The sequence below is a fragment of the Galleria mellonella genome, unplaced genomic scaffold (assembly GCF_026898425.1).
Source record: "Galleria mellonella isolate WM207_F2 unplaced genomic scaffold, CSIRO_AGI_GalMel_v1 utg36, whole genome shotgun sequence".
Classification (NCBI taxonomy): domain Eukaryota; kingdom Metazoa; phylum Arthropoda; class Insecta; order Lepidoptera; family Pyralidae; genus Galleria; species Galleria mellonella.
Window position 1 is genome coordinate 8,080,287 of NW_026442086.1, and position 24,261 is coordinate 8,104,547.

The following is a 24,261-nucleotide window of genomic DNA, read 5'->3' on the forward strand; positions in this document are numbered from 1 at the left end:
TGTTATATTATTTGTTATATATCAAATACAAGGTAAAATAAGTAAATATATGATTTAATAGTATGATATCTAAATTTAAATGAACTGTGAGAACTTGTGCTTCATTTCTGTTTATTACCAAGAGGCTTACAACCTTTATATTGCTAAAGAATATATCATATACATGTAAAGTTAGTATTACGTAGTACCTCACATATCATATTATTTATATATATTAAATATTATAAATAATAATCACCTTTTTGAGAAACGCAATAGAATCCAAAACAATGATTTTCATAATTTGTGCACGCTAATCTCAGAAATAGCTTAACCGATTTGAATGCGGTTTTCACTATTGCGTTGCGGTTTGCTCCACTTAACATTTAATGTTTGTTTTATTTCAATCGATTTATAAATAAAAAGGTTATACCAATCTAAAAAATCACATATAAAATGCTATAAAATAACGGATTAGTTAAATTAACTGAAACTTTATGAAGGTATTAGTATGTAATACAACGAAGTGTAAGTGATTGCTTAGAGGTCTTTTTTTTTATACAACTTAGAATGGCAAACAAGCTGACGGCTCACCCGATAGAAAGTGGTAACCGTCGCCTATAGACATGAGCAGTACCATGGACATAACAGAGTATACTGTTTCGCACATGATATCCCCCATGCATTGCCATTCCTGAGGACTCAGGTGTTATTCCTCTGTACTCTGTAAACTACTTTTTAAAGTTTACTTGACGACTCTAATCGCCCAGTTGATATTTAGGTAACGTCAAACGAAATTATACCTAATAAGTATTTACAGCATATATTTTTTTTTATTTTTTTTTTTTGGTTACTTTGGCACCGATATCTACTTGTAGCATTGCATTAAAATGGCTCGAAGCAAGAGGGTTAAAATCGCTTCGAGTCCATTTTTTAATTCGAGACAATTTTATTATATTACTAAATAGTAAGAAGATAGTTCTTCTAATACGAAATAGCCGTGTGGTCCCAGAATAGAATAGGCCGCCCCTATCTTTCCTAGGGGTGTCGTAGGAGACAATTAAAGGAATCTAATGGTCGAGAGATAGGCAGCAGGGGTTCCCCCGTTTTTCATTCTCATCGATCACCCTTCACTGGTGCTCCGCCAGCGTAACGCGTTAGCGCAGGCGGAGTTACCGTACCATTTTCACCCGTCAAAAAAAAAAAGATAGGCAGCAGCGTCTCTCTTTAAACATCACCAAAAAACTGCGGTTGCCTATCCGCCTGCCAAGCGTGGCAACTACTGACAAAACCCCCCAATAGGGGGAGATCTATGTTCAATAGTAGACAGATTACGGCTGATATAATAATATGATGAAGGTGAGATCATTTGTAAAAATTCAAGCGGATTAAAAACAAATATTTTTTTTATACATTGGAGGTGGTAAACAAGCATACAGCCCGTCTGATGGTAAACAATCACTGTAGCCTATAGACGCCTGAAACATTAAAGGTGTGCATTTCCATACATTCATCTAAAGGTGATATGACAGCTGAACTAATCTAACAATGCCTGTTTCTCTCAACTTGTATCTACAAGCGTCTACAGATTTGACTACGTCTAACTACGCTTTCTCTACGACGTAGCAAAATAGAATTGTATCGTGCGCTATTGTGGTAATGAATCATTTATATATATATATATATATATATGTAATAAATAAATAATCTAATCAAGAGATAAAATATGTAGCAAATTTAATTTTAATATAATACACAAATCAGACTATCAATCAGATATTATCATATTAAGAATGGAAACATTATAATTATTTCTTAACAAAATAATCATCATCATCATCATCATATCTGTCATTAACTGTCCACTGCTACATTGTATTGTCCAGATTAGTGACTGGTGGCGGCGTGGTGGCTCGGGTTGGACTCCCTATAATATGGAACACAACGATGTCTTCGATTGGGCAACCCGAGTCATCTTCCGGTCGCCCATTCCACGAGCAGATTCTTTATTCTTTATTTATTTATTTATTTAAGGAACACCAACAGCATATTGCATTATAACAGACACATATAACAAACATTAAATATAATACAATATTAATGCACATGCCTATTATAGGTATTCACAGCATTCACTTTAACATAGTTATATAGTGCGAGAAAATGAAGTAAATAATAAAAATAAACATGTAACCTAAGTTGTGAGCAAAATCAGAAAATACGATTAAGAGTGAATTGAATTAAAAAAAATATTAAAAAAATATAAATTATGACAATTAGAGTTAATTTTCATAAGATTGTTGTACAAAGTGCTTCAGCAATTTATTCCTGTAGGAATTCGAATTATCATACACTATATCAATTTCAGGTAATTTGGCATTAACTTCATTGTTGTACACAAAAGGTTATTGAAATGTAAAAACAAACGTAATAGTGCACAAAGGCGAGCTTATCTCCAATGGAGATTTCTTCCAACAAACCCAATATGAGAAAACTGACAGTTCATTAGTAGTTACAGTCACACGTGTGTACCAATCGACTTAAATGTTATAGTTAAAAATAAATAAATAAATTGTCTTTACAATCGGAAATACCGATAGCTTTTGAATAATTAGGAACATTGAAAATTGTTAAACTATTTTTCGAAAATTGCCAAATATGACTTTGAAGTTATGAACACTTTTATTTAAAACTAGCCATTCGGCTTGAGTTGACGAGGGTAGGATTTTTTTTTACTATTTCAACCGTAAACTGTCCACTGCTGGACATAAGCCTTCCCCATAAGGGGAGTTTTTCCAGTAGTTGCTACGCTTGGCAGGCGAGTTAACAACCACAATTAAGCTTCCAGTGATATTTTAAGAGGGACGCTACTGCCCATCCCTCGCCCTTCCTTAGTCGCCTCTTACAACATCCACGGGAAAGGAAGGGGTAGCCCATTCTATGCCGGGACCATAAGCCGAATACGCGGGTAGATAGAATTTTATAATCAAGCTAATCAATAATAATAAATAGTCTGTTTTACTCATTGGTAATGCAGCTTTCAATAGGTGGAAGAACTTTTAAAAACTTTTAAGTAATTTTTGACTTTATCAATTACAAACAATCGAACAGTAAAATTTTTCTTTATTACAATATAAGTATAGATTAAAATAAGTAATATATATGTTTGAAGTCTTATAAAGGTATTTATAAGGTGCTCTGCTGACTTCTAACCCCTTACAGTTCAAGCGTTATAAAATGGCGCGGGACAGTACACTGAAACTTTGCGTTTATTCACTTTATTCGATAAAACAATTGATTTTAAGAATTGAATTCATTTTAAACTGTTATCAATCGACTTCTAAGAAAAGATGAGGTTCTAAATTCGATTGCATTTTTTTTTTATTTTATAACCTCAAAACTCTGTCATTTATTTTTATCTAAAAAAACCTTACTTTCAGATTGTTTGAAACTTATTCAATAATTGTTTAGTTCTAATATATAATAATTAAAATAATAATTAAATATACTATAAAACAGTTGTGTTTGCATGACTGTGTTTCGGTTTGAAGTGTGGGATATGGCGTGAATTTACTGGGTACGGAGAAATAACACCTGAGTCCTCAGGAATGGCAACGCGTGGGCGGTATCATGGGCGAAACAGTATACTCTGTTATGTCCATGGTACTGCTCATGTTTATAGGCGACGGTTACCACTTTCCATGAGGTGGGCCGTCAGTTCTTTTGCCATCTAAGTTGTATAAAATAATAAAAAATAAAAAAAAAATGTACTTACTGATTAAATTAAGAAATATTGCAAATTAATTGCCAACAATCTGCATGTTGTTCGAGGAAAATTGAAAAATGAGACAATTTGTTAATATAAACTGAGATTGTTTGGCCAAGTTTTATAGTGAAGTTTATTCACTATAATCACGTCACATTATGAGTGAAGCTTTGTATATATAATACATGCAGAATATAGTTGAGGAACACTGATAATTTTAGAGGTTTCCAATGTGATATCGTAATGTAATGAGGGGCCGGCGACGCTATTTAGTATCAGCATCGCACCCGTGCGAACTCGGGGCAGGTCGCTAGCTATTAATATTTTTATATTTCTATTTACCATTATACATTTGTTGTTGTTGTTTTAAAATTCGCCTAAAATAGATAGGCAAAGAGCATGGCCTATACAGCCTAGTTATAAATTGTTATCAGTTCTTCATAAATGGCGAGAGAATTTTTTTTTTATTTCATACGTATTTTATATTAATGCTGTTAATAGGAGATGTAATTACCAAGCGTTAAAGTCGTGATACATTTATTACTGTAAGAAAACAGGAAACAGAAGGAAAAATTAAAGTAAGAAACGGAATATAGAAGTTATTGACTGTATATTTTTCGAGACAAAATAACAAATGATAATTCAACATTACAAAACCAATAAACCTAAAACTATGCCTTATCAAAAACAAACATATCGTGACTGCGGCCTATAGAGATGTCGTCGCAAATCATTCTGTGCCGATGCGGCGAAGCGGCATAACCCGGAAAACGCAGAAAAAAAACCCGAACCGTATTGTTTCTACTAATAAAAAGTTCTAATAAACATGCAACTAAGCTACAGGCTTCCGGGCAAATAAAACATAAAAATATATCCTATTTTCATAGGGCGAGGGTGGTGGCCCCCCACCCCCTGGAGGGGGGTGCCCCCCATCTGCGCAAAAACCCAAAAACATCGAAATGAAAATGAGTGTAGTAGGGAGACGGCGGGGTTGTGTTGGTAATTCATTTTTAACATTAAGCTTGTGTGGGTTTTTAAAGTACAGTTAGATGCAGAAATCAGTGCAACTAATAGATCTAGCGGTGCCTTATTACATGATTGTATGATGCTTGATTTCCTTATTGTATGAATTGTATGTTGACCATTAATTTGTTTGCCGACTTTATATTTATAACTGACTTCGAAAAGGAAGTACTCCTCATTTTGAGTGTTTCTTTATTATTTTTGATATTGTATTATTTATTTATTTATTTAAATAACTTTATCGTCCAAAAGAAAGTATGGTACAAAAGGTGGACTTAATTAAAACTTGATACTTAAAGGTTCCTTAGAGAACAGAAATTATAGGGAAATTCTTAATACTACTAAGACGACAAACGAGCATAGGGCTCACTCGATAACACCTATGCTGTGGTTGCCACCCCGCCTGCCAAGAGTGGCAACTACTAGCAAATCTCCCCTAATGAAAGGCTTATGTTCAGCATTGGATAGTTACTGGCAACTTGTATTGAAAAACCGTTGTAAATGGTGTCTTTTAACGATGAATATGAAAAGTTGGCGATGGCGATGGGCTGGTCACGTGCTCGAAGAACCGACAATTAATGGGGGAAAAAAGGTTCTTAAATGGCGACCACCTTGTATAGGCAAACGTGGTTTAGAATAATTCCCCCATCCCCCCTACTAGATGGAGTGATAACCAAAAATTCATTGCAGAAAGCCAATGGTGTATCCATTGGTGGCTCAAGACCGTTTCTTGAGGCAGTCTATGGGGGAAGCCTACGTTCGTTAGTGAATGAATAACGGTTGATGTGATGATGATGATGATGATGATGATGGAAACTGATGTTAGCAGTGTTAAATTTAACTAAGTTTTTTTCTTAAAGTTTTAAGTTTTTCTGACTCTAGGTGGAGTGTATATACTATCATGTATATAGTAAATGTCCCCTCTCCTATCATCCCCATATAAATGTGTTTAATTAGATTAATTTAATTAAAAATTATTCTAATTATTATTCTAATTAATACCTATATATTTATTTTTTCTAATTCTAAATAACCCGGTGGAGTGTACGTGACGCGAGTTCGCATTGTGCGCCCCTACACACACCTACACGCACTAGCATGAACATAAAACGCAATTTTGTATTAGATTTAATTTGAGTCGCACGTTGCGCACTTGTGTGCGTACGCGGCGGGACGCGTGTGCGTGCGGAAGTGTACCCACTTCCTACGCACAAATTGATTACGATCGTCGTCGAAAAGAGAAATTTGCATACACGTGGTAGGTACAGTTCGTTTTTTTTTTCTTTTTAAAAAATCAATCCATCTCCAGCGGCAGGACGCATTAATTTTCTGCCGATTTGTACTCTTTCAAGTCACTTTAACGAGTCGACAGAATTCCGTACGGGGAGCGCGGAAAGTGAGCGTGATCGGTTCGATTCAGTGATTCGGTGTAGCATCTTGGGAAGTTTGGAGTGTAAGCGTAAGGTGCATGCGTGATAGTTGCGGCTCATAATGCAGGTGCAGGGCGGCGGTAGCGGCGGCGGCGGCGGCGGCGGTGCAGTAGTGGCGCGGCCGCCGCCCGTCGCGACGCCGCGCCACCGAATGAGCGCCCGATTTAAAAACTATACGAGCGAACCCGCGCAGCGAGCGCCCGTAATACCACCCCCCGCGTAATGATTTTTTGGCGATGAATTTATATTCGCGCGCGAGCGGTGCCACTTTTTCGACCCCCCACGACCCCCACCCCCCCGCTCATTAACGCAACCCAGATATGCAATTCTGATCTTTGACGAGGAGGCTGTAGTGTCGGCGGGCGCCTCGTCGGGAGAGGTGCCCCGTTTTGTTTTTTCCCGCCCGGCTTCATTATTGATGGCATCGGGACGGTAATGCGGAAGCATGTGTGAACGTTTCATTACAAAAGGTGGACGCGGCTCGTGTTAATATTGCAGACCGACCGGACCCGACCGGACGGGTGGACGCCTCTGAAAAAAAAAACACACACACAAATTAAAAAAAAATTATAAAAATTAACATCAACCGCAATTAAATTCGGCATCCGGGTTCGGTCGAAAAATTTCAAGTTTGGAATAGAGCGCGTCGGCAGCCGAACTATTGGGACGCGTGCGGGGAAAGTTTTCGGACGAACTTCGACTAAAGTTTCTCACGTGCGTGTGTGGACATCGGACTAGTCGCGTGACGGATTGGCCGGACAGTCGCGCGCCACTACGTTCCACGTTCAAAAATCCGATTCCATTTATTTTATTCAAATCCATTATTTTTATTAGTGCAAATTTTGTTATACGCGTTCTCGGCCTGGTTTTTTCGCGCGTTGTTTTGTTGCCAGACATTGACTCCTAGTGACTTTGTTGATGTTTTGTTGATTGTTTTTGTTGAGTAACATTTTTAAAGTGATTTTTGGGGCCCGCAAAGGTAAGAAATTTATTTATATCTCTCTATTAATATTAATATATTTTGCATATGTAGTTTGTTTAACTTTTCCAATTTTCCACGTTTTTTACTGTAACTTTTACATCGATAGAGTATTTAATACAACTAATTAAACTCATTTATGTACACAAATAAATCGTCTCTTTAATAAAACTTCTCACAGTATAATATAATAGTTTTAAATTCAGATTTCTCACGGTTTGAGTACAAACAAAATAATATCGTAACCCATCCGGAAGTAAACCCTACATTAATGATTTTAACAATTTAAACTTTTTCCTTTGTGATTTCATATTTATACTTATTAAATCGAAATTAGCATAAACACAATTTGTCAGATATATCGCCTTGAAATGATTTTTAACTTCTCACTGTCAAATAAATAGCCCCTTCGAAGTTTATCTATTATAATGCTAATATAAAAACGTACTGGGCAGTGCGGACGATGCCCGGTGCACGAGCTAGGTGTCTTGCAGCACATCTCGGAGCTCGCCATTAGATAACTTGCATAAATAATTATTTAAAAGTAGTAATAGTTGCATTGCACGACCGTTGACCCGTAGCTCGATTTGTATTTTTAATTAGCTTTTGTGCAAATCCTGTTCGTTTTTATTTTTTTTTTTATATATTTACAATAGTTTATTGAAATGCAAAATAGTTGAATACGTAGTTATTATGAAAATCTCGATATTGAAGTTTAAAGGAAATTGTTTAAAAACTTTTTTGAGTTGTTAATTTTTAGATAATCAAATTCAAGTTTGTATAAAATTTATAACAGTATTTTTTTGACAAAATAAAAGTCTTTCTTAATAATTAAGTTATTAAGTAATTATAATTAATTAATGTATAATAACTAATTAATAAATAATTATAATTAATTTATAGAGAGTTCGTTACAATTATTTATTAACCTTCCAAGAAAAAAGTATTAATTAAGCTTTTAAAACTTACTTACTTAGTGTTAGAATTATAAAAAAAAAAACAACCCAATTGCGGATACATAGAATAGAATTAAATTTTTAAATTTCGAATTCATAAAACCCGTTCGCAGTTTCGAACGCATATTGACATACGCCGTTACGCGTAGCGGAGCTGCAGGAGTCGAGCTCGCAAATTGTCGCGAGCACTGAGCTCTCGTCTGCAGAGCAGCACCGTGTACGTTGCACGCACCCCAAACAGCCAAACTAGACGTATTGTCTGTTCTCTGTATTGTACCTTGGCATAGATAGTTGATATTTTTGGCGGGAACATTATTATTTCTTTTTACACTTTTTTTTACAAACAGATAGGTATCTCGCCAGTCTCTTTAAAACCTACGCAGTTATTGAATACGTTTCGGCGCGTGAAATATAAGATTTTTTTTTGTATTCTACTTGTCAATATTTTATGAGACAACTATTTATTTAACTTTATTTTTATCAACTGTTGCGTAACAAATAATAAATTAGATCGCGTGAATAGCGCAATGATATCAAGATGATGATATCAAATAGGTACATTTGCGTCATTTCCAACGCTGTTTAATAAAAATTGAATTAATTATACTCATTTGCTTGATACTTGTAATTTATTATGTTTTATTATTCTGCGTTTTAATTATAAACATTTCCAAATTTCATCTGCGTATAACGATTATTTTTTTTATAAGAATAATTTCAAATAAATATGAATCTCAAGTTTAAAATTCAGATAAAAGGAGATATTAAAATTTTAAATTTCCAGTAAATCTTAGTCGCATTTAATGTTGAATGTATATACATAAGATTATAGGATTATTAGCAACATAGCATCAGACGACAGACCATCGATTCCCCTCATCTCCCTACAAACGTACACCAGACTAGAAAAAAGTAAAAAACGGTGACAGACTCATTCCGTCCGCCGTCTCCTTTCTAATCGCGCCCCCACACGCACGCGCGGCTTTTTAATTGCATCCCCACCCCCCACCCCGGAAAAAAGGGCCCGAGCACACGATGGATTAGCATACAGCCTCACAGCGCGAGAAACGAGCGCACCCCTTCAGTTTTTGCGTATATCCTCCCGCCATATTTTTCGCGGCATATTTTTTTGGGGGGGCGCGCGAAGCGAATCTTGCGTGCGCGCCGCCAGTCGGCGATCGCCGGCGAGCGCGCGATGTGCATTACGCGACCCACACACAAACAATACCAGATATTGCACTTACGCGACTCACATGGACTATACACTGGCTGGCGGAACTTTTGTTTTTTTTAATTAATTTTAAGTGAAGTGCTGTGCAGTGTGACATACGGCGGAGGATTTTTATATCTTTTTTTTTTGTTTAATAAAACGTTATTAATCGGGTGAGTAATTCTAGACTACCTAGTTTATCATACGTGGCGTTTAGGACTAGCAAAATTTGGCGATAGCTGGGAGCAAGGTCGTGGCATGATGATAAAATTATTTGCACAAAAAATATGTGTTAGACCGATTCGGATAACCTCATTTTAGGACAACGCGCTATTGTGACCGGCTCGATGATTTTTTTACAACATATTACAGTATTATATATGTAATATTATTTCGTGAATATTATTAATGATACTATCAATACGCGATCGGAACGAACTGTCGGATCTAATATGTTTTGCACATTGATTATTAACATTTTTCAGTGATTTCATATTAATTTGATTTAAAATTTATTATTCTAAGTATACACAAGTGATTTCTATCGACAGTTTTGCAAAAAAAAAATTATCTATAGTGTAATCTTATGTTCTTATTAGCACGTAGTTAAACTATTTAAAATACTAACAAGTTAATGGTAGTACCATTAACAAAAACAATACGCTGCATTACAGGCAACTCGTAAAAACTACTTTTTTTTTTTCAGAATCAAGTTTACCCATATTTTGAATAAGTTATCAAAATTTTTCGACATATATACAAATAAAAAATATTGGATTTATAAGTTTAAAACTCATTGATATTCCACTGAACTCGGACTCTACCCATAAGAAGTAGATTTTGACCTGTATTTTTGACGTTGACGAGGCGATCTTTTTTATTTGAAGTTTTTCTTCTCTTACACTGTTTTACTGCGATATATTCTCTTGGTCTCCTCTTTCTATATGCTAGAAATAGACAAGAATGGTCACATATTATATTATTACGTCTCAGATCCTAAAGAATCGATCTATCTAGTTTCTAATCATTCTATTAATCCTACAAACGTCATGATTGTGAAACTTTGTAAAGTTATTTGTATGTTTGTTCCTAAATGTCATTATTATTATTGTTATTACAAGTGAACTAAATAGATTATTAACGATGGATAAGAGAAATAAAAAAAAAAACCTTTTTTAGTTCTGTCATTGACACACCAGTAGTTTTTTTTTTTTTCATACCATAAACAAAGTTAAGGTTGCTATATAGAGTTAACAATAAATTATACTTTAACACTAAATAACTCTATTTAGCTGTTTAACTGAACAAATTCAAATGTAATCTGTTACGCGAGTAAACTATATCCTCATTTATCTCTTGACATACTCGTATTTTATATACTGACTAGCTTTTACCCGTGACTTCGTTACTGAGTGGATTCAATTAATCTATATCCTTCTTCGTCCCACATACTACGTATATACCAAATTTCATAGTATTTATAAACCGTTACGACGCTATAAGGTAACAAACAAACAAACTCACTTTTACATTCATATTATACAGTATTCACGCATACTAACATATCTAGCGCTTAAAACGAATTTGTACCTAATATAGATCTATTTGTTAAATTCAAGAAATATCTAACTTTTGCCTACCATCTTTGCTTTTTTTTTAAATTATAACGAAAAAGTTTATTGTAACTAAAAATTCGCATTATTTTTAATGGAGAAGTTCCATATCGAACTATGAATGTGGCATAGAAAGAAATGTACAGCCAGGACATAGTTGGTTAGGTTATGTTTCACATTACGTCTCTTTAGTTAATTGGCTCCGTAATTGACCTAGTACGGAGGTCATATTTAGTTTTATTCATAAAAAAAATAACTTTTAAAACTCTCTAATTACTTATTACACTACAACTTAATATAAACACGCAATTTTATTGCTCAATTACATAATTATATATATAATAGTTTGATCATTTAAAAAAACTAGTTATTCGAAAGAGAAACAGACAATAAATCGAAATTATACATAACAAATACATTTTATTTACACTTTTATTGTAATTATTATTTATATAACTTTTAAAAGTATCAAATCAAATCAAATTATATTACTAAATTGACATAATACATTTAAATTATATACAATGAATACATTATATTTACACTTTTATTGTAATTATTATTTGTATAACTTTTAAAAGTATCAATTAAATTAAATCATATTTATTCGCTTGCTATATGGTAAAATAAGATGTTACATATACAAGTACGTACATAACATGCAGCACCCCGTAGAGATATGCAAATATTAAATTGTATTTAGTCCCTACATTATTTTATTATATTACAATTATAAAATATAAATGTTTTTTTTAAATTACATTATGTCAATTATATAAAATTATGGTTTATATTTTAAATAATCTTTAATATAGAATAAAATCTATTATTTTTTAACCATTCATGCTATTTCACTTCAGTCTAGTATAATATAAACTTAAATATCTAATGTAGCTGTATAATTATTTATTTTAGAATGTTTTATATATATAACATTTTACTTTTTAGACAAGATATAATTTAAACTATAAATATATACTAAAATACTATGATTAATTCTATGTTTGATGCATTGTATTAAAGAATTAATATGTCTTATATTTAGTTCACGAATTCATATAAGAACTGGAAATTATAAAAGAATTAATTATATATATTTAAAACACACTTACATATGTACATAAAAGTTTATATAAATAAATATTTGACTAAACATATGTATAATATATAAACCAACGAAAATTCCATATGAGAGTAAATGAATGTACATATGCATTTGTATGTATGTGCATCAGTCCATAATTGCTTAATAATGAAGCACTATTTACTTTGCAGTTGTGATAATACTGATAATTGCTTGTTCATAGAAAGTTTCTTTCAATGATAATATAAAAAAATGCTCCACGCTAAACTAATATAAGAGTTATTTATAGCTGTTACAAGAACATAGTCCTATCTAGTGTAGGTACTTATTGAGATTATGATGAAATATTTTATGATTCGGAATGAATAGCGCCCATTGAATATATCAATACCTATATATATATATATATATATATATATATATATATATATATATATATATATATATATATATTATATATATATATATTTTATAATTATGTATCAGACGTATTGTAGAAAAGTTTATGAATACTGGACTATATATTTGGCGATAATTATTAATAAAAAAATACCAAATAATGTCACAGAGAGAGTATATTCAATGCTTACAGCATATTTATTTATTTATTTATAGGATTACCAACATAAGATACAGCTAAACTTTTCAATACAATACACTGGTAGATTAGATCTAACTGTTCTTACATTTATAGGCGACCACAGCATGCCTTGCTATTAAATTTAATTATTAAATGTCATATTACAAGAGAGTAAAAGAGTTCATGGCACAGTGCTGCCACACTTAGAAGAAAAAGCATAATACTTTATTTTTTTTTTAATAAAATGTTGCCAACAATTATAAATGATATAATAATGAAATTATATAACTTATATTATTAGTACTTTTTATATAATATATTAATTATAAAACTAAAGACTATTTCCTTCTCTTAATGTCTAATTTATCTTTTAATAATTAAAAATTGTATAATAAAATCAATTTTAATATGAATATTAATAAAAAAAAAAAAATATTTTAAGTTTTAATATTAAATGGCGTCCTCTCCCTGGAAATGCTATCAATATTCTTATTTGTTTTATGTTGTACTGTTAGTTTTGCACCATATGTATATTATCTGGCTTCACGCTAAATCCCTTGCGGAGTAAGCAGAGATGCACTGTATATCGACTATATTTATTTACTTATTATTATTTTATTAACAAAATTCACACGTTCTCTCTTAAGGAAAAGAGATGGCAAATTAACCCTCGTAAGAAGCATAGTCGGCAAGATTCAGGGCCCCAGGGTGAGAAACTGGCGTACTATTCGGGCAGTATTTAAGAGAGATTACATTAATATATATTCTTTATTGCACTTGTAAATTACATTGTTAATGCATTTATAAATGTTGTGAGCAAGAGTGGACTTATCTCTGACAGAGATCTCTTCCAGTCAACCCGATACAAGGAGAAAGCGTGTAGTTATTTTTATATCAGCCGTTAATTGTCCACTGCTGGACATAGCTTTCCTTTAAATGGGGTTTTCCCAGTGTTTATTTATTTATCAAACTTTAACACACGTAAACAGTGTAAAAGGCAATTTAACTTTATCTACCAGTCCACCGCAGACAGAAATAACAAAAAAAAAAATAGACCCAAATACATATATATTTATATATATTTAACTATCCAGTGCTTAATAAAATGCGCTCAAACTTTATATGCGTTATAATACAATTCTTTATATGCGAAATACAAGCCTGCCAAAAACCCTTATATATATATATATAAAAAAAAAAAAACAGAAATAAAATAATTGTCGATGCAACGTAATTACAAAATGACTATATATCAATTAATATATATAATAAAATCATAATTGATCGCTGTCTGTACATGTAAGATATATAAGAAAAACTATTACACTGCTTTATGAACGCAATAGAAACCAAAACAATGATTTTTAGAATTTTCATCTATTTGTCTGTACGTTTATGCACGCTAATCTCAGAAACTGCCTATTTGAATTTAGTTTTCACTAATGCGTTGTAGTTTGGTCCGTTTAACCTTTAGTGTTTGTTTTACTTCAATCGGTTCATAAATTAAAAAGTTATATCAATCTAAAGAATCACATATAAAATGCTATAAAATAACCGATCAGTTGAATTGGCTGAAACTTTATAAAGGTATTAGGTATGTAATTATCATTTAAGTATATAATACAATATAAGACCGGATCCATGAAGAGTTCCAATGGGAATGATATACGGGAACTACATAGTTAGAAGCAGGCAACGCCGGCTAAGTAGTCAATAAATTTATTAATAAATGAAGAAATTATATAATTTATTAATGAATTAGATGATTAATAAAATATAGGATGAGAAAATATGTAAATTAGAATAACATTAACACTAATTGCAGTATAAGTAGCATGAATTCCAGAGTACTGACTCATGGATTTAATGTCCCAATTAAACAGAACAAAAAGTACAAAACAATATACGTTACATGCCGAACAAATCGTATTAATAAATTAAATTTTAATATTAATTAGAATAACATTCATAAATAAGTATTTAATAGGATTTTAATGAGTTAATCCACTTTCATTCAGAGGGAGACTGTGCACAAAAGTCGTTTGCTTGCACCTCTGTCGCATTCGTGTTTCTACCGTGAAGCAGTTGTGTTTGCATGGCTGTGTTTCGGTTTGAAGGGTAGGATATGGCAGTGAATTTACAGGATACACAGGAGTTACACCTGAGTCCTCAGGAATGGCAACGCACGTGTAATATCATGGGCGAAACAGTATTCTCCGTTATGTCTATGGTGCTGCTCATGTCTATAGGCGACGGTTATCACTTTCCATCAGGTGGGCCGTCAGCTTGTTTGCCATTCTAAGTTGCATAAAAAGGAAATGTTTGCCTTAGTCCAATTGTATAAGAAGCATCATTTATATTTGTATAGTGAAGCAGTAACTGTATGTATGTAGTACATAAATGGGAAGTCATTATTAGTGGTGTATTTAGGTATTGGGATTATAATTCATGTAACTTACTATAACCTTTAGTTAAAACTAGCTGATGCCCGCGACTTTATCCGCGTGGTATTTGTTATTCCTATTTCGTATGTATCGATGTATATACCTACCTATTTATTATGTCTGCGAATACTGGATTAAAAGTAATAAATGATGTGTCGTTCTCACTCTTTGCCTTAGGTCGAAATCACTTTTCTTAAGTAGGTTGTGTACTAAACTGTATAAGTTACTATAGTTTTTTAAATATCCCACGGGAACTGTTTAATTTTCCATCATTAAAAGTATCTTTTTTTTTTATACAACTTAGAATGGCAAACAAGCTGACGGCCCACCTGATGGAAAGTGGTAACCGTCGCCTATAGAGATGAGCAGCACCATAGACATAACAGAGTATACTGTTTCGCCCATAATACCCCCCATGCGTTGCCATTCCTGAGGACTCAGGTGTTATTCCTCTGTACCCAGTATATTCACGCTATTCTAGAATTCTAGAATATTAACCAGGAATGTAAGATAGGAGTGCAAAATCTAAGCGGTAGTCACTCTCCATCTGGTGAGCTGCATGCTCGTTTGTACTGTGTGTTATAAAAAAAAACCGTCTATTGTAAAATATTAACTTGACATTTAAAGGGGATTGGTGTGAACTTTAAAAGAAATTATAATAGATTTTCTAATCTAATTCGTGATCGTTATTTAACAGGTTACTTATTACTAATAATAAATGCACGTCGTTAGAAAAAATTTGGTGATAATTGTTTTTCCTGTGTCGCTTGATGAGTGATTAATAATCAGTAATTAACTATTTTGTAAATGTTATTATATTTTATACTTATTAACAATATATTATACAACTATTACATTACTATTATATAGACGAAACCGAATAGAACTGTTGCAGAAATACGAAGTAATAGTAACTAAGTAACACTCTTAAAGTAGTCAAGTTTTTATTTACTGTGTCGTGAAATTCAATTCATCGCTGAGGTAAGTTCAAATGTCTTTTATTTATTTTACTGTCTTCTCTCTTTTCATTTAAGAGTTTCCTCTTGTTCGGTGCAACTAATTCGTGCATTCTCTTCCAGCCAGCTCTATCCCAGGCCATATCCTTGACCTCCCTATACGATATGACACCTAGTGTTTCCTTTATCTGTCCCATGTAGTTATTCCTCGCTCTCTTTACTGTCTTAAGTGTAATACATTATTTTATTAACCAAGTGCGCATGTAATATTTCTGATTAAACTAAGTATTTTAGAATGTAAATAAAATAAATAAAAATGTATGTACTTGAAGAAAATACATTCAAAGATTAGTATTAAAAAATATTATGTGATGATTGTAATGATAATTTAACTATTAATAAAGAAATAACAAACCAGAAAAGAAAACACGAGGAAAATGAAAAGAGGGAGACTTTGTATAAAAGTCGTTTGCTTGGGTACCTCTGTCCCATCCGTGTTACAACCGTGAAGCAGTTGTGTCTGCAATACTTTTTTTGTAAAAAAAAAAAGTATGTAATGTTATTGTAATGACAATTAATATTATGTATGTATTACAATTAATATAATAAATTTCCATAATATTATAATTTTTTACTATAAATGTGACATTGTTGTTTTTTTTTTATATAATTTGTTTTTTCTTATATAATTGCTAATTTGTATACCTCGAAATATGGGGTTGATCATAGAGGACTTATCTTGTTTTACCATCCATTGTTACCTACGTATCACAATTTAAATAAATAAATAAAAAAAAATTAATTAAAATTTTATTTAATAGTACGGTATGTGACGTATATCGTCTGGATTTTTTTGTGGGGGATTAAATGAGTGAGCAAGAACTCTGAACTCTAGATTCCATACTATTCAAAGTTACCAATATACATCAAAGTGGGTCGTGAGTTTAACTGCTAAGTAACATAAAAAAAAATACTAATTTATGTTTGTCATTCCAATATCATAAATATATCATATTGGAAATAGATAATTTTATATGTAGCTACGTATTATTTATCTCGCACACAGATATACGGTTATTACGTCTTTATATACTATAATAGAATTATTATAAGCGATTATTATATTTATTGTAAAAATTATTTTATTACTATTTATATTTTAATTCTTATCTAAATATCTTAGCTTCGAGTCCTAAATAAAAAAAAATTTAAATAAAAGTCCATTTTATTACTTATTATATTAATTTAATTTAATTTTTTTACAAATATATTTACTCTCAGAATCTCTAAAAATTGTATATATATATATATATATATATATATATATATATATATATATATATATATATATATATATATATATATATATAAAGAATTCATTATTAAAATTAGATACAAAGAAGTGACTTTGTATTTTATAACGTAAAAAGAATTGTTTTGAAAATTACAGGACGTGGATCAACAGTCCATGTACTCCCCCCACCGCTCCCCCCATGGCCCGTGACCAAAATAGTCCTGTGCCGACCTAAATTCGTTGACCTCCTAATTCTATTGTTTTCATTTTAATTTAATAATTACACATAGTATTACATAAAATTTCTTTTTGAAAAAATCTTATTAAAAAAATAACTGCTTAATAAACTTTTAATAAAAAACAAAATAGTAATAATTAGGTTTGTATTATACAAAAAAAAACAGTCTTAAATTTTGAAAAAATCACTTAATTTGATTTTAAAACGAAACTACCGAAACGATTTTAATAAAATGTCTACGGTACCGATCTCTAAGTATATCCTTTCACACAAAAAATATTTTTTCAAATCGGTTCAGAACTGACGGAGTTATGAGGTAACAAACATAAGAAAAAATTACAACCGAATCGAGAACCCCCTATTTTTTTTAAATCCATTGAAAACAACGGAAAATAATACGTTTGGAAAAAAATCCGAGTATTGTGTGAAATAGATTCTAGAATTTCTTCTCAGTCCAATAATATTTACACGGGCGACGAGTTAGTTTAACTAACTGGCGACAGTAACATGACCTTAGTTAACTGATTTCGGACTACGATTAATTTCAACATGTTATAGAAATAACAAATTGCCAAATGAAATTCGTTTCATATGTAAATTATGAAAGTGGATGAAGCAAGAGATTTCAGTATTTTTCAATGCATGATAACGATATGGTAACCACGCCTGCACTATCGGTATACGCTGGCGGGGCACCAATAAGAGATGATAGGTGAGAATGAAAGGACAGTTAACCCATCGTGATGAATAAATCTGGAATTCAGCGCGATGGTTTCCAAAGAGGACCAGATGGAGGTCGACTTAACAGGGTATATTGCTAGCAATGGGACTGATAGTCCTCATTATTAACAATCCTTTACCCCAAGTAAAGCTTTCAGTGTTAAGCCAGTTAACAGCCGTTTCTCTCTGCCTACCCCACCAAGGACTTGATGAAAATAGTTTAATATAACTAAATTTATTTTCGGGATTACAGGTCTATAATTGTTATAAATTCAATATAGTCAATTGGGGGGAAAGGGGTTGTTAGTAATGGAGACTGAGAATCCCATTGCTAGCAATATACCCAACCAGGTCGACCTCCTCGCGGTTCTCCCTGGAAACTAACAATAATTCCTGATGAATTCATCATGATGGGCTAACTGGCCTGTTTTCATTCTCATCTATCACTCTTCGCTGGTGCTCCGCCAGCGTATCCCGTTAGCGCAGGCGGGGTTACCATAACCATTTTCACCCATCAAAAAAAAATATATATATATAGTCAATTTCACTAGAATAAGAATATTTTTTTAGTTTTCCCATCAAAAAGTTACAGCAGGATTCTTAGTAGAAACAAAAATTACAAGAAATATATCACTGGGATAAAACAATGGCCGGCCTTATCGCTAAATGCGATCTCTTCCAGGCAATTCACTAACTCGACAAGCTTACAAATATAATTGTATTAATTATACTCGTAATTGTAACTTTTGTTTTTGTGCTTAATTTAATTTATATTTTCATATATGTATGTATGAATTTTATTGTACCTACTATGATATTTAAATACAAATTATTGTTAATGAAGAAATAAAATAAAAAATAAAAAAAAAAATGTCACGAGATAATGTCTGTGCATAGAAGACATTTAAAAAAATGCTTTCTTACTGTACTGGGTTGACTGGAAGAGATCTCTGTTATGTCACCATAATGTATGACTACAAATACCATTCTCCTATGATATCACTGCAAATTAGGTATAGACAGTTCGACTGAACTTTACAAGGCCAAGGCTAGACCTGTTTATTACATAGATACATAGGTTCTGTATACGATATAATTCTTGTTGTTACTGCACTATGTTTATATCTGTCATAGTAGATAATAAAATTATATATATATATATATATAATAAAATTATATATATATATATATATATATATATATATATATAGCGACTAGACAGTGCTGAGGTATATCAGTATTACTATATTAGCCATTAGCTGTCCACTGAGCAGTTCCTTTTGAAAGGTTTTGCTAGTGGTTTAGGCTTAGCAGGTAGGTAGGCAACCGCAGTTAGGCTTTGGAAGGAGGTAGGGAGACTCTTAGGAGGACTTTTTTTTGGATGAAAATGGTATGGTAACCCCGCCTGCGCTAACGGTATACGCTGGCGGAGCACCAGTGAAGGGTGATAGATGAGAATGAAAACAGACCAGTTAGCCCATCATGATGAATTCAGGAATTAACCATAATAGTTTCCAGGGGGAACTGCGTGGAGGTCGACTTGGTTGGGTATATTGCTAGCAATTGGATTTTTAGTCTCCATTACTAACAATCCCTTTCCCCCCCTTCCTTAGGAGGACTACCAGAGGGAGACTTTGTACAAAATCGTTTGCTTGGATACCTCTGTCCTATTCGTGTTTCAACCGTGAAGCAGTTGTGTTTGCATGGCTATGTTTCGGTTTGAAGGGTGGGATATGGCGTGAATTTCCAGTGTACACACAGAGGGTACACAGGGAGGAATAACACCTGAGTGCTCAGGAATGGCAATGTATGTCGAGTATAATGGGCGAAACAGTATATTCTGTTATGTCCATAGTACTGGTCATGTCTATAGGCGACAGTTACCGCATTCCATCAGATGGGCCGTCCGCTTGTTTGCCATTCAAAGTTGTATAAAAAAATTTATAAAAAAAGACTTTTAATATAAAAACAAACATTCACAAATATTAAAATCTGTTATATACTATCTTTTACGTGTATATTATTTATATATTTTAATGTAACCATATTTAATGTCATGAGACAGGAAAATTAATTATATTACGTAGGTTACACTCACTATCTGAATAGTACTGTGGTCAGGGGCACTCGAATGAACTCTAGAAGGACATGTTCTTATTGAAACTAGAATCTTACATCTCAATATATATATATATATATATATATATATATATATATATATATATATATATATATATATATATATATATATATATATATATATATATATATAGTATATTATTTTATATGTTTGTATGTTTATTTATCATAAAATGTTATCTTTCAATATATTTATTTAATTTACAATTTTTTTTAAATCTATGCACTGCCATTTACTCTCTTTGTTTAGCGTAACGGTTGACTGGTAGAGAATGCCATCAGGCATTAAGTCCGCCCTGTAGATTGGCCGGCAGCACACCTGCAATGCCGCTGGTGTTGTGGGTGATCATGGGCGGCGGTAGTCACTTAGCATCAGGTGAGCCGCATGCTCGCTTGCCCCCTGTTGTAAAAAAAAAATTTCCAATGTGTGCAAAAGTATAAATAAATAAATATATTATAATCTAAAATATAATCTTTTAAATTTGTTAATAACGTCAAGCCCCCTACTAATAATGTCGTAATGATATAGCGGCCACCAATGCAAATATTGCTGTTACATAAAGGTAGCTATCGCATTTTTTATCATTCGGCCAGCCAATGAACCTAGATAACGCCGCTCTAACTGTCTAAGTCTGCAGATCTATTTTTTTTAAATATACAACCGACGTCCTGTCCCCATACTGCTATATGTATTATATATATAATATATATATATATATATTTGTTGAAACTCACAACTTTGGCTTCGTGAAAAATATCTTATCAATTTATTATTCAATGTAGGATCCGTCTGTTTTCAGCCAATTAAATATAGAAAGATTCTTGATTCGATTGTTTTTTCATATTTGTTACCTCCATAACTCCATCATTGTACCAGAGGGAGACTATGTACAAAAGTCGATTGCTTGGGTACCTCTGTCCCATACGGGTTTCTACCGTGAAGCAGCTGTTTGCATGGTTGTGTTTCGGTTTGAAGGGTGGGATATGGCGTGTATTTACTGGGTACAGAGGAATAACACTCGAGTCCTCAGGAATGGCAACGCATGGGAGGTATCATGGGCGAAACAGTATACTCTGTTATGTAAATGGTACTGCTCATGTCTATAGGCGACGGTTACCTTTTTCCATCAGGTGGGCCGTCAGCTTGTTTGCCATTCCAAGTTGTATAAAAAAAATAATTTCTAAATTGATTTAAAATATTGTTTTTCTGTAACTGAAAGGATATGTTTACAAATTGATCCCATAGTTTAGTTTTTAGATCCAAATTTTAGATTAATTAAGTTTCATCACAATTGAAGTCGGTTTTTTTTGTGGGACACAATCTCTCATTATTTCAAACTCCATACAAATTCGTCCAACTATGTATATTTAAGCTAAAGTAACATATATCCAAAACACTTTACACAATTTTTTTTTTTATATTTATAAGAAATTAAAAATATCTATTTATTCAAACAAACTAAAATTAGGTAATTCCATATTTTTTTTTAAAAAAGTATTGAAAAGATTATAAATTTTAATCATATTGGTAATCTCTCAAATAAAACGTAATTCCTATATTTTTTTTTTGATATTCAGAAAATAAACAGGTAACAAAAAAATAAAAATTGCTTATATAATCGTTGTTTACAAAGAGATCAAGTGTTTTTTTATTTAAATTGTCGAGAAATTATATTGATACCTCTTTTCTTTTAAACAATATTAATTTCAGATGTCCCAGATTAAACTCACGTAATAAAATACATCACCCGTTCCTTTCCCGTGGGTGTCGTAAGAGGCGACTAAGGGGAAGCGAGCGATGGGCAGCAGCGTCCCTCTTAAAACATCTCCAAAGCCTAACTGCGGTTGCTAATCCGCCTGCTTAACGTGGCAACTACTGAAAAAACTCCCCGAGAAGGAGGTCTATGTTCAGCAGTAGACAGTAAACAGCTAATATGGTGATGATGATGAATAGGTTATCACTTTTTAATGTTACTTTTATGGAGACAAAATATGTTGAAAATACATTTGTATTAGTACATACATACATACATACATATCTGTCACGCCTGTCTCCCATTAGGGTAGGCAGTAACAATGAAACGTCAAATGCTTCGATTCAAACAAACCTCTTTCGCTTCTTCCACATTCATCAATCTTTTCATACACCCTCGCCGGTTACGGGTACTTTTAATTTGGGCCTTCTTCGTGTTTGTACCAATTACGATAAATTACTATCCAGTGTTGATATATTTAGTGACTCGATTGCAATGCATGAAACGCTTATTAGAAATAATGTGAAGAATTCAATTATTTATTTATTTATTATTATTTGTCAAAAAAAATCATAAAGTTACAAACACAAGATACAATGGGCCCCGCACTAAGCGAACCTGTATCGTGGACACCAGACAAAGATTAACAATTCACAAATGTGTTATAATAAAAAGTACATAGTGGGCGGGTATTAATATAAAAAAAGGAATATAAAATTGAAATAGTGAAAAAAGTAATAAAATCAACAATATAGATACACAAGCAATTATAAAACACTAATAATATATGCCCTTAAGAATTTACAGGGTACAGAGGAATAACATCTGAGTCCTCAGGAATGGCAACGCATGGGGGGTATCATGGGCGAAACAGTATACTCTATTGTGTCCATGGTACTGCTCATGTCTATAGGCGACGGCTACCACTTTCCATCAGGTGGGCCGTCAGCTTGTGTGCCAAGCTAAGTTGTACAAAAAAAAACTATGTAAAAATATAACTATGTGAAAATGTAGATTACTCATCACCATATCAGGCTTTAACTGTCTACTGCTGAACATAAGCCTCCCAATTGGTGGGTTTTGCCAGTAGTTGCCACGCTTGGCAGGCGGATTAGCAATCACAGTTAGGCTTTAGAGTTGTTTTTAAAGGGAAGCTGCTACGTCCTCGCCCATCCTTAGTCGACACCCACGGGAAAGGAAGGGATGGCCTATCCTATACCGGGACCACATGGCTAAATTGTTCTTATATTAATTAAATTTTATGTCACTAAAAGAAGATAAAGTATTTTTTATTTTATTCATTTATTTAATACTTTATTGTACACATTAGTTATAAAAATTATGACAGAGGTAAACAAAAGTACAAAGGCGAGCTTAACTCTGATAGAGTTCTCTTCCAGCAACACCCAAAGTGGAAAGGAGCATCAATGTCAGCGAATACAGCAGTGTACAATTTTTAAACAGCCAAAATTAAATTAATTACATTATATTTTATCGTACAAATACACATATACATATACATAAATATATACCTACATCTATGCATATACTTACACATACATACACATATACATACAATAAATATATGTATGTATATAACATAATAATTTCTTTATTTGAACTGATAAGTCGGCATACATAATTATCATAGTTTATATAGCTTATAATATAATAACATACGAGTATTTATCACTAAAAAAAAATGTACACAGACTAAAATAATAACAGTAGTAAAATCGGATGGATAAGACCGCCAAATTTATAATAACACACTATCTATCTAGAATAATTTGGCGCGCAATTCACATACACTGTTACAATTAAATAAACAAATCATTAATTATGACAATAATACAGTTGGTTTGGTCATTTGGTGAGGATGGATGAAAGAAGAATTACGAAAGAGATTTATCGAGCAAGAATGAATGGAGATGTCGGTAGGGGCCGCCGTAGACGGACGTATGTCGACCGAATAGGCGACGTGCTGAAGAAGGGCCAAATTAAAAGTACCCGTAACCGGCGAGCGTGTGTGAAAAGATTGATGAATGTGGAAGAAGCGAAAGAGGTTTGTTTGAATCGAAGCATTTGGCGTTTCA

The 24,261-nt window shown here is 32.6% G+C and overlaps 1 protein-coding gene across 8 annotated transcripts in view; it reads left to right on the forward strand.

Annotated features, from left to right (window-relative positions):
• The window catches only part of LOC113520740 (broad-complex core protein isoforms 1/2/3/4/5), a 205,466-nt gene that overhangs the window by 110,501 nt on the left and 70,704 nt on the right, over positions 1 to 24,261 (forward strand). The window contains exon 1 of one of the 8 annotated variants that reach the window (XM_052897487.1): positions 6,553 to 7,177. The exons of 2 other annotated variants lie outside the window; for them this stretch is intronic. The gene's annotated coding sequence lies outside the window, so the exon portion shown is untranslated. Of the gene's footprint in view, positions 1 to 6,552; positions 7,178 to 9,268; positions 9,517 to 24,261 lie in introns of those variants that run through there. 5 more of the 8 variants (XM_052897485.1, XM_052897483.1, XM_052897489.1 and 2 more) reach the window with 5 other exon arrangements.